This window comes from Podarcis erhardii, assembly GCF_964252035.2.
Source record: "Podarcis erhardii genome assembly, chromosome: 8".
Classification (NCBI taxonomy): Eukaryota; Metazoa; Chordata; class Lepidosauria; order Squamata; family Lacertidae; genus Podarcis; species Podarcis erhardii.
Genome location: NC_138499.1, coordinates 89,673,035 through 89,685,926, shown reverse-complemented (window position 1 = coordinate 89,685,926; position 12,892 = coordinate 89,673,035). Strand labels below are relative to the sequence as shown.

Sequence of the window (12,892 nt, the reverse complement as noted above, 5' to 3'; positions counted from 1 at the left end):
ACTGGGTGACCCTGGGCCAGTCACAGTCTCTTAACCTACCTCACAGGGTCGTTGTAGGTATTAACTGATGAGGGGGGTGAACCATGTATTCCTTGAAGAAAATATGGGACATACATGCAATAAATAAGCTCTCCTACTTAAGAAAGCTGGACAGGCCAGCCAGATGGAGATGTCAGTCGCCAACGAGGGATCCAGAGATCTCCATAGGGTGACAATTGGACATGCGTCAGTCACAAAATGCCGTTGTCGACTGGAGGGATTTCTAACACTGCTTGCCAGTACAGAAATCAACCTTCTCTGGTTTTCAGTGAGGAAGCGTTCTAGATTTGGTGCAAACCCATTTTAGAGATCTCACACAAGGCCATATTCTCAAGTTATATTCATTGTGCTAATTGCTGAGTGTCAGAGAGATCAATATAAAAGTTAAATCACATCACTAACCAATTACTATTTTCTGTGGTGGAATTAGCTGCTCAGATGAGCCACAAGCGCACACACGAGAAAAAAAGCAAACTGAGAAACATGCTGTCATTGAGCAACCAGCTGAGTAGGAGCTACCTGTGACTAATGCACAGAGGGCTGCTTGAATTAGGAATACAAGGAAAAGACATTGTGTGCAGCCTCCAAGGGACATAGTTAAGGCCAAACGCATATTGGAAGGAGGATGGCAGAACACAAATATGAGCTAGATAAAATAGGGAATCAGAGTGGCAACATTAGGGCCTTCAGGTTGCTATGTAGTCAAGTTGCTTCTACTTCTAGAATTGGGGCGCATTGCAAGTTCATGACTGAAGCCACATCAGCTATGAAAGAATCTAATGTTGCCTTTAAGAGGCCAATGTCACTGCAGTTTCTGGAGAAAACAGGTGAAGCAATGCATGTCAAGCCAGTTGCACAACCACAAATGTAGCAGCATATGCATTACCTGGGACACCAGAACTTACAAGACAACTATCAGGTCCTTCATCCACCCCTGCTTCCACTACAGCCTATTTAGTAAGTGTATTTAGTAAGATCCTCAAGATCTAATCTCCCTGGTAAACTTGCAGAGGAGTAAATGGGGTGGAGGAGGAAAGACAACCCAAAGGATTGGAGGAAAGCCACTTTTCAAAAGGTTTGGGTTTTTTCATTGCAACTATGTATAAGTTAAAGAAAGAAAGATACTAGTGAAAACTATGGTTGAAAAGTTACCTAAAACTGGAATGTAAAAAAGCTAAAATCGTTAAAATAACTGTTACCCAGTCAAACACTTGAATTTTTACACTTAATATTAAGATATTTACTGTTAATACCAGGGGAGACCGTTAAAATACTTATGCTATGGAGAAAATTGCATCTCTAACAAGAGTCAGAGAACTATCATTAATCAGTAGGAAGAGGAAAAAGTTCCCTTATTTAGGTCATTTTCATTAAATCTTTCGGAAGCACATGGACCAGATTACTACAATTACATTTTCTATAGCATGGCTCTGCACGCAGTGGTGGACACAAAAGGAAAGTTGTTTGTTTGTTTATAGGAGACAAAGTCTTTGCTCGCCTGCCCTCCCTCCCTTTAATAAAAAAGGAGAGATTGGTGGGATGGAGTTTTTTGGGGGGAGGGGGCTTCTGTGTTGGGGGAAATGGAGGGGAGAAGATTTAACTAGTTGCCTTCTGCTGAAATGAGAAGTTGGGTACTGTGTGAGAATGGTATGGAGGGTGTTTTCTGGTAAGCAGTGCAAGCAAATGCATGTCTACTCACAAGCAAGCTCTACTGGATTCAATGAGGCTTACTACCAGGAAAGTAGAAGTTTAGATGAACTCAGTGGGGCTTATGCATGCATAGATTCCGCTTAGACCTCAGAGTGGGGAAGTAGATGCAACTTGCCTTGTAAATCAGTTGAACTATTCTTAAATTGGCTGAAAAAATATTTAAAATATTATATGGAAGTTTATTAATATTTTTATGAAATCTCACACCTCCTTACACTGTAAAGCCCTCAGCTGCCATGGGGAGGTGCAGCAAAGCTGTGCTGGTCCCAGGGGGGATGAGGTACTATTACCGTAGGCCAAGATCAACAGGGAGCCGGGCGGGGTAGCAGGAACGATGGTAGGGTAGAAGCAGGAGTCCAGGCGGGGAACAGTAACACTGGTAAGGCAGAAGCAGGAGTCCAGGCAGGGAACAGGAACACTGGTAAGGCAGAAGCAGGAGTCCAGGCGGGGAACAGGAACACTGGTAAGGCAGAAGCAGGAAGCCGGGCGAGGAACAGGCACACTGGGAGTGCCGAACAAGGACTGGGTAAAGCAGATACTTCACAACGACGTTGCTCCCGCAACCTGGGACCGGGCTGCCTGACCTTTATCTTCTTCTAAGGCCGGGGGCGGTCCCGGCCCCCAGAAGCCCCGCCTCTCTTGGCCTTAAGGCGAGCACTCCTCCTGGGAGACACCAGTTCCCTTCGCCTCTCTGCCCTAAGCCTCTGCAGATCAGGAGAGGCCGAAGGGTTACTGGGCCCCGGGGGAGGCTCACCTGTAGCCACTGAGTCTTCCAGCACCTCTGGGGCCTGAATGATTTCACCTGGTGCCTGCTCTTGAGTTTCCTCAGCAACTAGGCCTTGCCCCAGTTCAGCCGGCCCTGGAGGCGGGGACTCCTGCGCCGGCTGGGATTCCTCCGGATCACTCTCAGACTCGGAATCCCAGGCCATCACACCATCCCCCCTCCCAGGCCCCCCCCTCACTTGAGGGCCCGGACCCGGCTTGCTGGGGTACGCTGCATGAAACTCCCGGATGCAGGCAGGTGCATGGACGTTGACCGCTGGTTCCCAGGAACGGTCCTCTGGCCCATACCCCTTCCAGTCAATGAGATACTGCAGCCTTCCCCTGCGGTATCGGGAGTCCAGAATGCGTTCCACCTCGTACTCAGGCTCTCCCCGCACCAAGACTGGCTGCGGTCGGGGACGGTCCGGGTGGAACTCGTCGGGTGGGGCCACCGGACTCAGAAGGGACCTGTGGAATACCGGGTGAACCTTCAGGTTTGCTGGCAACCGGAGACGGAATGCCACAGGCGAGACCTGGTCCACGATAGGGAACGGGCCGGTGAACCGGGCGTCCAGCTTCCGCGAAGGTCGAGAAGGGTGGAGGTGGCGAGTGGAAAGCCATACCAAGTCACCGACATGAAGTTCCGGCCCCACCTGGCGGTGGCGGTCGGCCTGGACCTTGTACGCCTCCTTGGCCTGGTGCAGCTGCTCCATCAACAGCTGTTGCTGGGACTGGAGCTCCTGAAGCCACTCTGTCACCGCAGGGACCGTAGATGCCGGCAGCACATCCGGAAACAACCGTGGATGAAGGCCATAACTGGCTTGGAACGGGGTCTGCTGGGTGGACGCATTCACCGCGTTGTTATAAGCGAACTCCGCCAATGCTAGGTGGTCGACCCAGTCGTCCTGCTGGTAGCTGCAGTAACACCGGAGGTACTGTTCCAGTACCGCGTTCGCCCGTTCCGTCTGGCCATCAGTCTGTGGGTGGTAAGCAGATGAGAGACAGACCTCTGTTCCGAGGGCCTGGTGCAAAGCACGCCAAAACCGGGACGTGAACTGAACGCCGCGGTCGGATACTACACGCTCAGGTAGGCCATGCAGGCGGAAGACATGCTGAAGGTACAGCTGCGCGGTTTCCTTAGCTGAGGGTATGGATGGGCAGGGGGCACAGTGCACCATCTTCGTGAAGTGGTCGGAGAAAACTAGAAGGCAGGTGCAGCCACGAGACGGGGGTAACTCCACTACAAAGTCTAGAGAAACTGTGTGCCAAGGACGTGGTGGAACCGGCAACGGCTGAAGGAGGCCGGGGGGTCGCCCGGTAGGCCCCTTGGCCCGCCTGCAGACGTCACAACCAGCGACGTAGCGAGCCACGTCAGCCTTCAAACGGGGCCACCAAAACTCACGGCTTACCAGATGGGTGGTCCGATACCGCCCAAAGTGCCCCGCCGCTGGAGCGTCATGGGTCATCCGGAGAACCTCAGCCCGCAGCGGCCCTGGTGGGATGTACAGGCGCCCGTAGTGCAGCAGAAGACCCTGATGCGAGACCAGCCCTGGATACTGAGGGCATGATCCTTCGGCCAGTTCCCGGAGTCGTTCCTGGGCCCAAGCGTCGACCCGCTGCTGTTCCCGCACCCGAGCCTGCAGTGGCTCGACCTCCTGGGTGGCCAGGAACGCAGCTGGTGGTAGGATCGTGGTGGGTGCTGCTTGCTGAACCGTGTCTGCGTTGTCTTCAGGTTTCCGGGACAGGGCATCCGCCTTCTGGTTTTGGGAGCTAGGGATGTAGCGGATCCGGAACTGGAACCGGGAAAAGAACAACGCCCACCGGATCTGCCTTTGGTTCAGCTTGCGGGTGGTCTGGAGGTATTCCAGGTTCCGGTGGTCGGTTCTCACCTCCACCGGGTGTCTTGCTCCTTCCAGATGGTGGCGCCAAACCTCAAAGGCCACCTTGATGGCCAGCAGTTCCCGCTCCCACACGGTATAGTTACGCTCCGCTGGAAGGAGCTGGCGGGAATAGAAGGCGCAGGGTAAGAGTGGCGCTTCCGGTCCGTGCTGCTGAGACAAGACGGCACCAAGAGCCGTACTGGAGGCGTCAGTCTCTACCACAAAGGGTCGAGAAGGATCCGGATGTTGCAAGATTGGCGCTCTCTGGAAACAGGCCTTCAACCCTTGAAATGCCTCCTCCGCCTCCTTGTCCCAGGAAAACGGCGTCTTGGGGCGCAGAAGCCGGGTCAACGGGGTGGTGCGGTGAGCATAATCCGCAATGAAGGTCCGGTAATAGTTGGCGAACCCCAGGAAACGCTGTAGGTCCTTGCGGTTCCGAGGTGCCGCCCATTCTCGAACCGCTGCCACCTTCCCAGGATCCATTTGCACCCCACCTGGTGAGAGTCGATGACCCAGGAAGTCCACTGACTGCTGATGGAACTCGCACTTGCTGAGCTTTGCATACAGACGATGCTCGCGCAAGCGCTGCAGCACGGTCCGGACATGGCCCTCGTGGCACGCCGGGTCACGGGAGTAAACCAGAATGTCATCCAAGTACACCACCACGTACTTGTCTAGCAAGTCCTGGAACACGTGGTTGATGTACCGTTGGAACACAGCAGGCGCGTTGCACAAACCAAAGGGCATAACCAGGTATTCAAACTGTCCGTACCGGGTCCCGAATGCTGTCTTCCACTCATCCCCGGCGCGGATCCGAATCAAATTGTAGGCTCCCCGGAGGTCTAGCTTGGTGAACACCTGCGCCCCTTGCACCCGCTCCAGTAACTCCGAAATAAGGGGCAAGGGGTACCGGTCCGGGATGGTAATTTTGTTCAGGGCCCGGTAATCATGGCAAAGGCGGAGCTCCCCACATTTCTTTTTAACAAAGAGCACTGGTGCAGCAGTGGGCGAGGTAGAGGGTCTAATGAACCCACGCTCCAAGTTCTTGCGCAAGAAGTCCTGCAAAGCCTCGCGCTCTGGCTCTGTTAACGAGTATAAGCGACTCACCGGTAGAGGCGCTCCGGGCTGGAGGTCTATGCCGCAGTCAAAGGACCGATGCGGCGGCAGCTGGTCTGCCCCCCGTTCCTCGAACACGTCGTGATAGTCCCGGTACTCAGCGGGGAGCGTCGCAGCCGCCTCCTCAGTGGGCGCAGCTGCTAGCATCTCAGTCTCAGCAGGAGAATTGGGGTCTGGGAAGTGTACAGTCCGTTTGACCCAGTCAATCTGCACATTGTGAGCCTCTAGCCAGTCCATCCCAAGCACCAGGGGGAACCGGGGCATGGAAGCAATATCCAGAGTTCGCATCTCACGGTGCTGCTGGAGGCACAGGACCAGGGGCTGGGTCTCTTGAGTGACGGCGCCCGAACGCAGTGGCCGTCCGTCGATTGCCTCCACCTGTACCGGTTCTGGCTTGTTCCGAAGTGGCACCCGATGCTGGGCAGCAAAAGCAGCGTCCATATAAGAGCGGGTTGCCCCTGAATCCACCAGAGCATGGGTAAGAATCCATGGCCCTCCTGGAGGGTATAGATGTACCGGAACCATAAGGTGTTGTAATTCAATTGGTGCGGCCCCATTCTGTGCTGTTTGGGACCCCCGGTAGCTAGGGCCATCAGCTACCGGGGTTGGCGGTCTCCCCTGCGGCTGGCGTTTCTCTGGACAAGACCGAGCGAAGTGTCCACTTCCGCCACAGTAAAGACAGAGATTTCCCTCCCGACGCCGCGCCTTCTCTGCAGGGGAAAGGCGTGGCCGCACTGCCCCGAGCTGCATAGGCTCCTCCGTTAAATCAGTTGTGACCGTGGGGCTGCTGGAAAAAGCTGGTGCCGTGAACTGGAAGTGTCGGCGACCCCGGGCCTGACGACGATCCTCCAACCGATCGTCTATTTGTAGACACCGTTGAATGAGAGTGTCTAGCGTGGTGGGGCGTTCCATTGTGGCCAACTGGTCCAGTACCTCGTCTGAAAGCCCCTCGAGATACTGGTCCCGCAGTGCCGAGTCATTCCAGGTCAAGTCCTGTGCCAGCAGCCGAAACTCCGTGGTATATGCGGCCACCGTGGACTTGCCCTGTTTCAAACGCCGAATCGCCCGGTTGGCTTGACTCCCTTTCTGGGGATTGCCGAACGCGGCCTCCAAATGATTGCAAAACCCCGTATAGTCTGCCAGCAAGGGGGAGTCTTGCCTGAGTAGCGGCAACGCCCACTTGGCCGCCTGGTCCTTTAACAAACTAATCAAAAAGTGCACCTTGGTGCGGTCGTCAGGAAAGTTCCGGGCTCGCCCCTGAATATACAGCTTGGCCTGGGCCAGGAACATGGGAAAGCTGGCCGGGGCTCCATCAAATTTCTCAGGCAAAGCCACTGGGTACTTGCCAGGAGCCGGGGCGTCGGCCCCAGGAGCCGGTAGGGCTTCCAAGCGTTGCTGAAGTGCCACAACCGCGTCACTGAGCTGCTGCACGGTGTGAGTCAAGGTCTGGTTCCTCTGGGCCAAATCCACCAGTGCAGCCGCCTGGTCAGCCATGGCCTCTGGCTCTTCCCGAACGCACCCCTACGAAGGGGGAGTGCGGGTATGGCGGGAGCAAACTGTGCTGGTCCCAGGGGGGATGAGGTACTATTACCGTAGGCCAAGATCAACAGGGAGCCGGGCGGGGTAGCAGGAACGATGGTAGGGTAGAAGCAGGAGTCCAGGCGGGGAACAGTAACACTGGTAAGGCAGAAGCAGGAGTCCAGGCAGGGAACAGGAACACTGGTAAGGCAGAAGCAGGAGTCCAGGCGGGGAACAGGAACACTGGTAAGGCAGAAGCAGGAAGCCGGGCGAGGAACAGGCACACTGGGAGTGCCGAACAAGGACTGGGTAAAGCAGATACTTCACAACGACGTTGCTCCCGCAACCTGGGACCGGGCTGCCTGACCTTTATCTTCTTCTAAGGCCGGGGGCGGTCCCGGCCCCCAGAAGCCCCGCCTCTCTTGGCCTTAAGGCGAGCACTCCTCCTGGGAGACACCAGTTCCCTTCGCCTCTCTGCCCTAAGCCTCTGCAGATCAGGAGAGGCCGAAGGGTTACTGGGCCCCGGGGGAGGCTCACCTGTAGCCACTGAGTCTTCCAGCACCTCTGGGGCCTGAATGATTTCACCTGGTGCCTGCTCTTGAGTTTCCTCAGCAACTAGGCCTTGCCCCAGTTCAGCCGGCCCTGGAGGCGGGGACTCCTGCGCCGGCTGGGATTCCTCCGGATCACTCTCAGACTCGGAATCCCAGGCCATCACAAAAGCTTTCCGCCACCCCAGGGAAGCGTAGTGCACCCTCTGCCATCTCAGAAAGGCGCAATGGTGGCCCTCAACTACTGTGGGGATGCCCAGTGAGGCCCTCCTCCACCACAGGGATGCCTGCAAAGTCCTCCACTTCCACAGGGAGGTGTGGTGAGGCCCTCCACCGCCATGAATAGGCATGGTGAGGCCCTCCTCCGCCCGGCAAGGCCCTCCACTGCCGCAGATATATATCATGATATATTGAGATATTGTGATGTTTAGTTGGCGATATATCGTGATACTGAAAACCAGATACCGCACAGCCCTAATGGCATGTAATGCACATCTCTGCTTTCAGGCCGAGGGAGCTAGGGTTTGTACACAGACAGCTTTTCTGGGTTATGTGGCCAGCATGACTAAACGTCTTCTAAACTTCTGGCACACAGAACACCATGACAAGTGCTTACATACAAAGACTTTGCTTGAATGATTTTTACAAAATGTAGTTGGCTATTGATATTTACCTATCAAATTTTTAAAAAGAATGTAGGAGTATTTTTCATATATATTCATATATTGGGTTTTTTTCTTTACACATTTTTGTCCCTTTTTTCTTTTCATCCCTTTTTCTTTGTACACTTTATTTCTTTATAACTGAAAACTTTTCAATAAAATATTAATACTAAAAAGCCCTTCATCTTCTGAGTAAGGCTGGCAGTCATAGTTCATAATCAGTAAGAAGCAAATGAACTTTAAAAACTATGTGCTAGCTATTTCATCATAGGAGGTGGGTGGAATTAGAAGTCTGCTTATGCCAAGTATTCCTGAGCAAAACTTCCGCCTGGGTATCAGATATATGCAGGCATATGACTTTGTGGAACATTCTATCTGCTCAGAGATCTTCTTTTTAAAAAATTACAGGTTTATTATTTTTTGAAACAGGCTCTGGATCAAAGTCTGATTAAGGGGAAAATCACATTCATATTTTTAAGAACTTAATACCACTTTACTTAATACCCATTACCACTCTTCACTTTTCCAGCTTTGAAATATTCTATCACAATGCCCCTTCCAGCTAGCACAAGAGAAAACACTTCTACACTATGTGTGGTATTTGACTAATTTAGGACTATTTATTTCAGTGGGTGTACTCTGAATATGACTTAAGTTGGATACTACAGTAATCTATTCTGGATACTGGACCACAATCCACTGCAACGAGAGTTGAATGCAATTCCATCACAACATGATTGGTGCTGGATTCACTGTAAGCCTAGAAGTTTGAAGGACTCTTCTTCATTGCTTGCTTATCTGCTCCATTACCTTTTCTTCCTTCATCTCTGATGTTCAGTGACACTGACATAGCTGAGGGCTTGGGAATGATGTGTTTTATTTCAGTTGTGGCATTCTCTTTCTTCCCTCCTTCAAAAGGGTGTTTCATATATGTAAGCAACAGCTCATATACATGGGCTTTCTGAAGGAAACATACTATAAAGTTCTGTGAAATTGACACAGCTACCCACCTAACTTGCCAGTTCCATCAGAGTGAAGAGACAAAGCAGCAACCAATCACATGGCAGTTGACCACAATCATAAGGAAGCAGCAGGAAGCGGGTAAGGGAGCAACATCAATCCTGTCAATATTGATCAAATATTAACTTCCCTACATGAAGTAGACATTTAAAATATGAGAAGCACTATTTTCAAACATGGATATAAAGAAAGTGGGAGACAGAGGATTAAAAATGCATCTATTTACATTCACTAAGTTTTACAGTGTAACACAGTAAGGCTGAAATACAATCCTAAATCCTTCTTACTATATGGACAACAATCATTTAGAAAACGTTATATAACTTCATGTTAAGTCCCATTTCTGTCTTTCACAAATGCATACAAGTAGCGCAAGAAAAAAAATCAAATGTGCTTTTTTAAATGGGCTCATTTAAACCCCAGTGGCAGTAGTAGAAATTATCAGCATTCAGCTTGCAAATACAGGCATACTTCATTTTACTGAGCTCCTTAGGAGGACGTGGGTGCAGCTGCAGGCAGCCTGTCTGCTTCCAGGGAAGGAAGTCCTCTCTCTGCTGCCACCACCCCTCTTGTGGCCACAGGAGTGGCACTGGCTACGGCTGGAGCAGAAAAGGAAAAATGCACTTTATTGTGATATGTATTTGCTTTATTGTGGTGGTCTGCAACTGAACCCACAATATCTCCAAGGTGTGCCTGCACTGCTGTACTGTTCTGCACTGAGTTAGGAACCTCTCTAGGGAAAGGGAAATTTTCTAATTCTTGGAATTTAGTGAAATATAAAAATATAAATTTATAACCTTTTGTTAAGTTTTTTTTCACTTGTTTCTAATGGAAGTATCAAATAGTAAGATACAGAACAAAATATGTATTACTTCCTGTTCAGAGATTTATTACTCTGATGTGGTAGGATATTCTGCATATGCTCAGGAAAAAAGTGCTTTATTCCCAAAAGAGAGACAAACATCAGTGCTCCAGAGTGCCTGAAACCTATGCCATCCATCCAGAAATGCTGCTCCTCAACTTAATTTGGTATATTGGGACATAATGCAGTTGACTATTTGGCCTCTTAAGGCTAAGTCCCTTGTGCATACTCATCATAGATCTATTAATCACCTTCTAATCAATCATTTCCATGTGATTTATGGGGGGGACCCAACAAAAATGTGCTTATGGGGGGGACCCAACAAAAAACAGAGACTAAAACTATGCTGCTTCAGTATCAGAGCTTGAATCCTGGAATATATGGAAACAGATTCCAAGACTGAATCCTAGAACAAGTTAATCTATCAGAGGTAAGCCTATTATTTTACACTAGCATTTAGGGCTAAGCAAGTTCTGGTTCAGTTTGGGATAGGGATGGTCACCTTCAGCTACTACAAGACCCTAATCCAGAGGTTTTCAACCTTTTTGAGTCCATAGCTCCCTTGACACACTTTCTGTGGCTTCCCTGTGGGGAAATGCACTTTAAGCCTCAGAAATCCAGTTATGTCAACCCTTGCTTGCAGAGCTGGAAACCCTTCGCCCCTTTTTGAAGACCCTCCCTTGAGGAGTGTTCCCTCAGCTTCCTCTCCTCTCCCCTCTCCTTCAGAGTTCTCTGGGCAGTTGCTGATGCTGCCACCCCCTACCCCAAAGAGAGATGCCTCCTGGGAGGAAGATGCCTCTAGCCTTAGCGGCCAGATGCAGACCGGCTGAAGGTGAACATGAGGCCACCATCTTACTCACGTTGGGAGGCAGCAGTGGGCACCGCTGGGCCTGCATGGTGAAAATGCTCCCCTTCAGTGCTGGGCACTCAGCTCCCAGGCAGGCAGTGCACACAGCAAGCACAAGAAAGGCCAGCACAGCACCTGCCTGCCTGCCTGGCCTCCCACTTGCTCATCCATTCCTAGCAGCAAGGACTGGCGGGCTGGGTCCCCTCACCTGCTTATTCCAAGGCCGCCCCAGCAACCAGCACCCCCTCCCTTCAGGGATACCAAGAAAAACTCCTCCTTTGAAATCTCAGAGCAGAAATGAAATACCAAGTATTTTTGACTTTTCTTTTCAATCCCATATAGTCTCAGAATCAATTACGTTCTCCTTTAAATTATAAGATTAAAGAGTTATTTCAAAAATATTCCCATAAGCCTCTTCACCCTCTTCTGCAGAGCAGCCACTGCTGCCCTCTCAACTTCCTCATGTGAATGCTGAAGTAGCTCTACCACAAAAAGCAGCAGCACTTTTTACAGCATACATTTTCATCAACTCAAGTCATATGCTGCTCATTTCACCCAAGAATGTGGGTGTATGACCTGCAATTTAGCATTTGCATCTTTAACTTTTTCAAGCCACTGACGATGCATGTTCACTCAGAACTGAGCCTTGCTCATAGTTACTCCCCAGTAACTATGCCTAGGGTGGCAGCCTGCAGATAGGTTTGCAAGGGCAGGTGAACTACTAATACGTAATAAGTTGTGGATTTGTTGAAAAGGCCAGACTAAACACGCGCTTGATTGAAACTATCGGTAAAAAACGCTATCGGCTCAAATCTCGTTTTGAAAACCAATATACCGGTAACCCAAGCCATAGATTAACTAGAGTTTGAAACCAAAATGGCTCTGGCGGCCTTTCAGTAAAGAAACTCAGTAAGGGAAAGGTGGGAAAGTTGGCAAGAACATTAAGCTTCATAAAAAGCTTTGGAACGTTTACATTCAAGCCCGTGAGGACCTTGTTTGTGGCCCGAAGCGGGAGCCTAGTTAGAAGAAGGTAAACTCCAAGAGGGCAAGTCCGTCGGGCGAGACCCCCCCGCCCCGGGGTAAGGCTCCCCGGCTGCCCTCTTTACATGCCGGTCCTCCTCCCAGTTCACTTGGCACGAGAGCACAATAAGACAAGCGCAGCAAACGTAGCGGCAGGGACATCAGAGCAGCGACCAAGGAACTTGAAAGTACTTTTTCCAGCAACGCCGAGCGAGGTCTGCAAGGTCAGCCCAAGCGGGCGGGCGGGGGGGCGGGCAGCAGTCAAAATGGGCCTCGGGAGCCTCCGCCCCCGTCGCCCAGTTCGACACCGCAGGGCTAAACCGGGAGGGGGGGGAGGCGGAGGGGGAGCGCCTGAAGAAACGCCCCAGGGGCGTCGGGGGAAGCGCGCAGGAACCCCTCCGCTCCGGCGGAGCGGCCGACCAACATGGAAGAGTCGCCGCCCAGCGCTCCCCCCCCCCCCCGCCCGCAGCCCACTCCGGCCTCTCAGCCCGGGAGCCCGGGCCCAGCTGCCCGGCCGTCCACCCTCCCGACGCCGCTCGCCCGGCGGCCCGGCCCGGCCCTCCCGCCTGCCCAGCAGAGGCCTCCGGATCAAGTCGAGAGGCCCGCCGGCCAGGCCGGTGTCCCGTCCCCCCCCCCCCCGTGCCGCGCCGCGCCGCAGGCCTCGGCCCGGGCCCCGGGGAGCGCGCGCGGGGAGCGGGGATCGGCGGGGATCGGCGGCGCCCCCCCCCCCCGCCCCTCGCCCAAGGTCGCGCTTACCTGCCAGGGCCTCTGGCGCCCCGTGCCGAGTCAGGCGGCGGGACCGAGCCGGAATTTGCCCGGAGAGGCGTTACGTAAACCGGCGCCGGCCCCGCCGAGGGGAGGGACAGGGAGGGCTGGGGCGGAGCGCCCTCTCCTCCCACTGCGCAAGC

The 12,892-nt window shown here is 52.5% G+C and overlaps 1 protein-coding gene across 6 annotated transcripts in view; it reads right to left on the bottom strand.

The window, feature by feature from the left end:
• KIAA0232 overlaps positions 1-12,892 on the bottom strand; it is a 55,427-nt gene extending 42,535 nt beyond the window's left edge. For 3 of the 6 annotated variants that reach the window (XM_081872590.1, XM_081872593.1, XM_081872595.1), the window contains exon 1: positions 12,741-12,889. The gene's annotated coding sequence lies outside the window, so the exon portion shown is untranslated. Of the gene's footprint in view, positions 1-9,245; positions 9,357-9,726; positions 9,855-12,740 lie in introns of those variants that run through there. The other 3 variants (XM_081872591.1, XM_081872594.1, XM_081872592.1) reach the window with 2 other exon arrangements.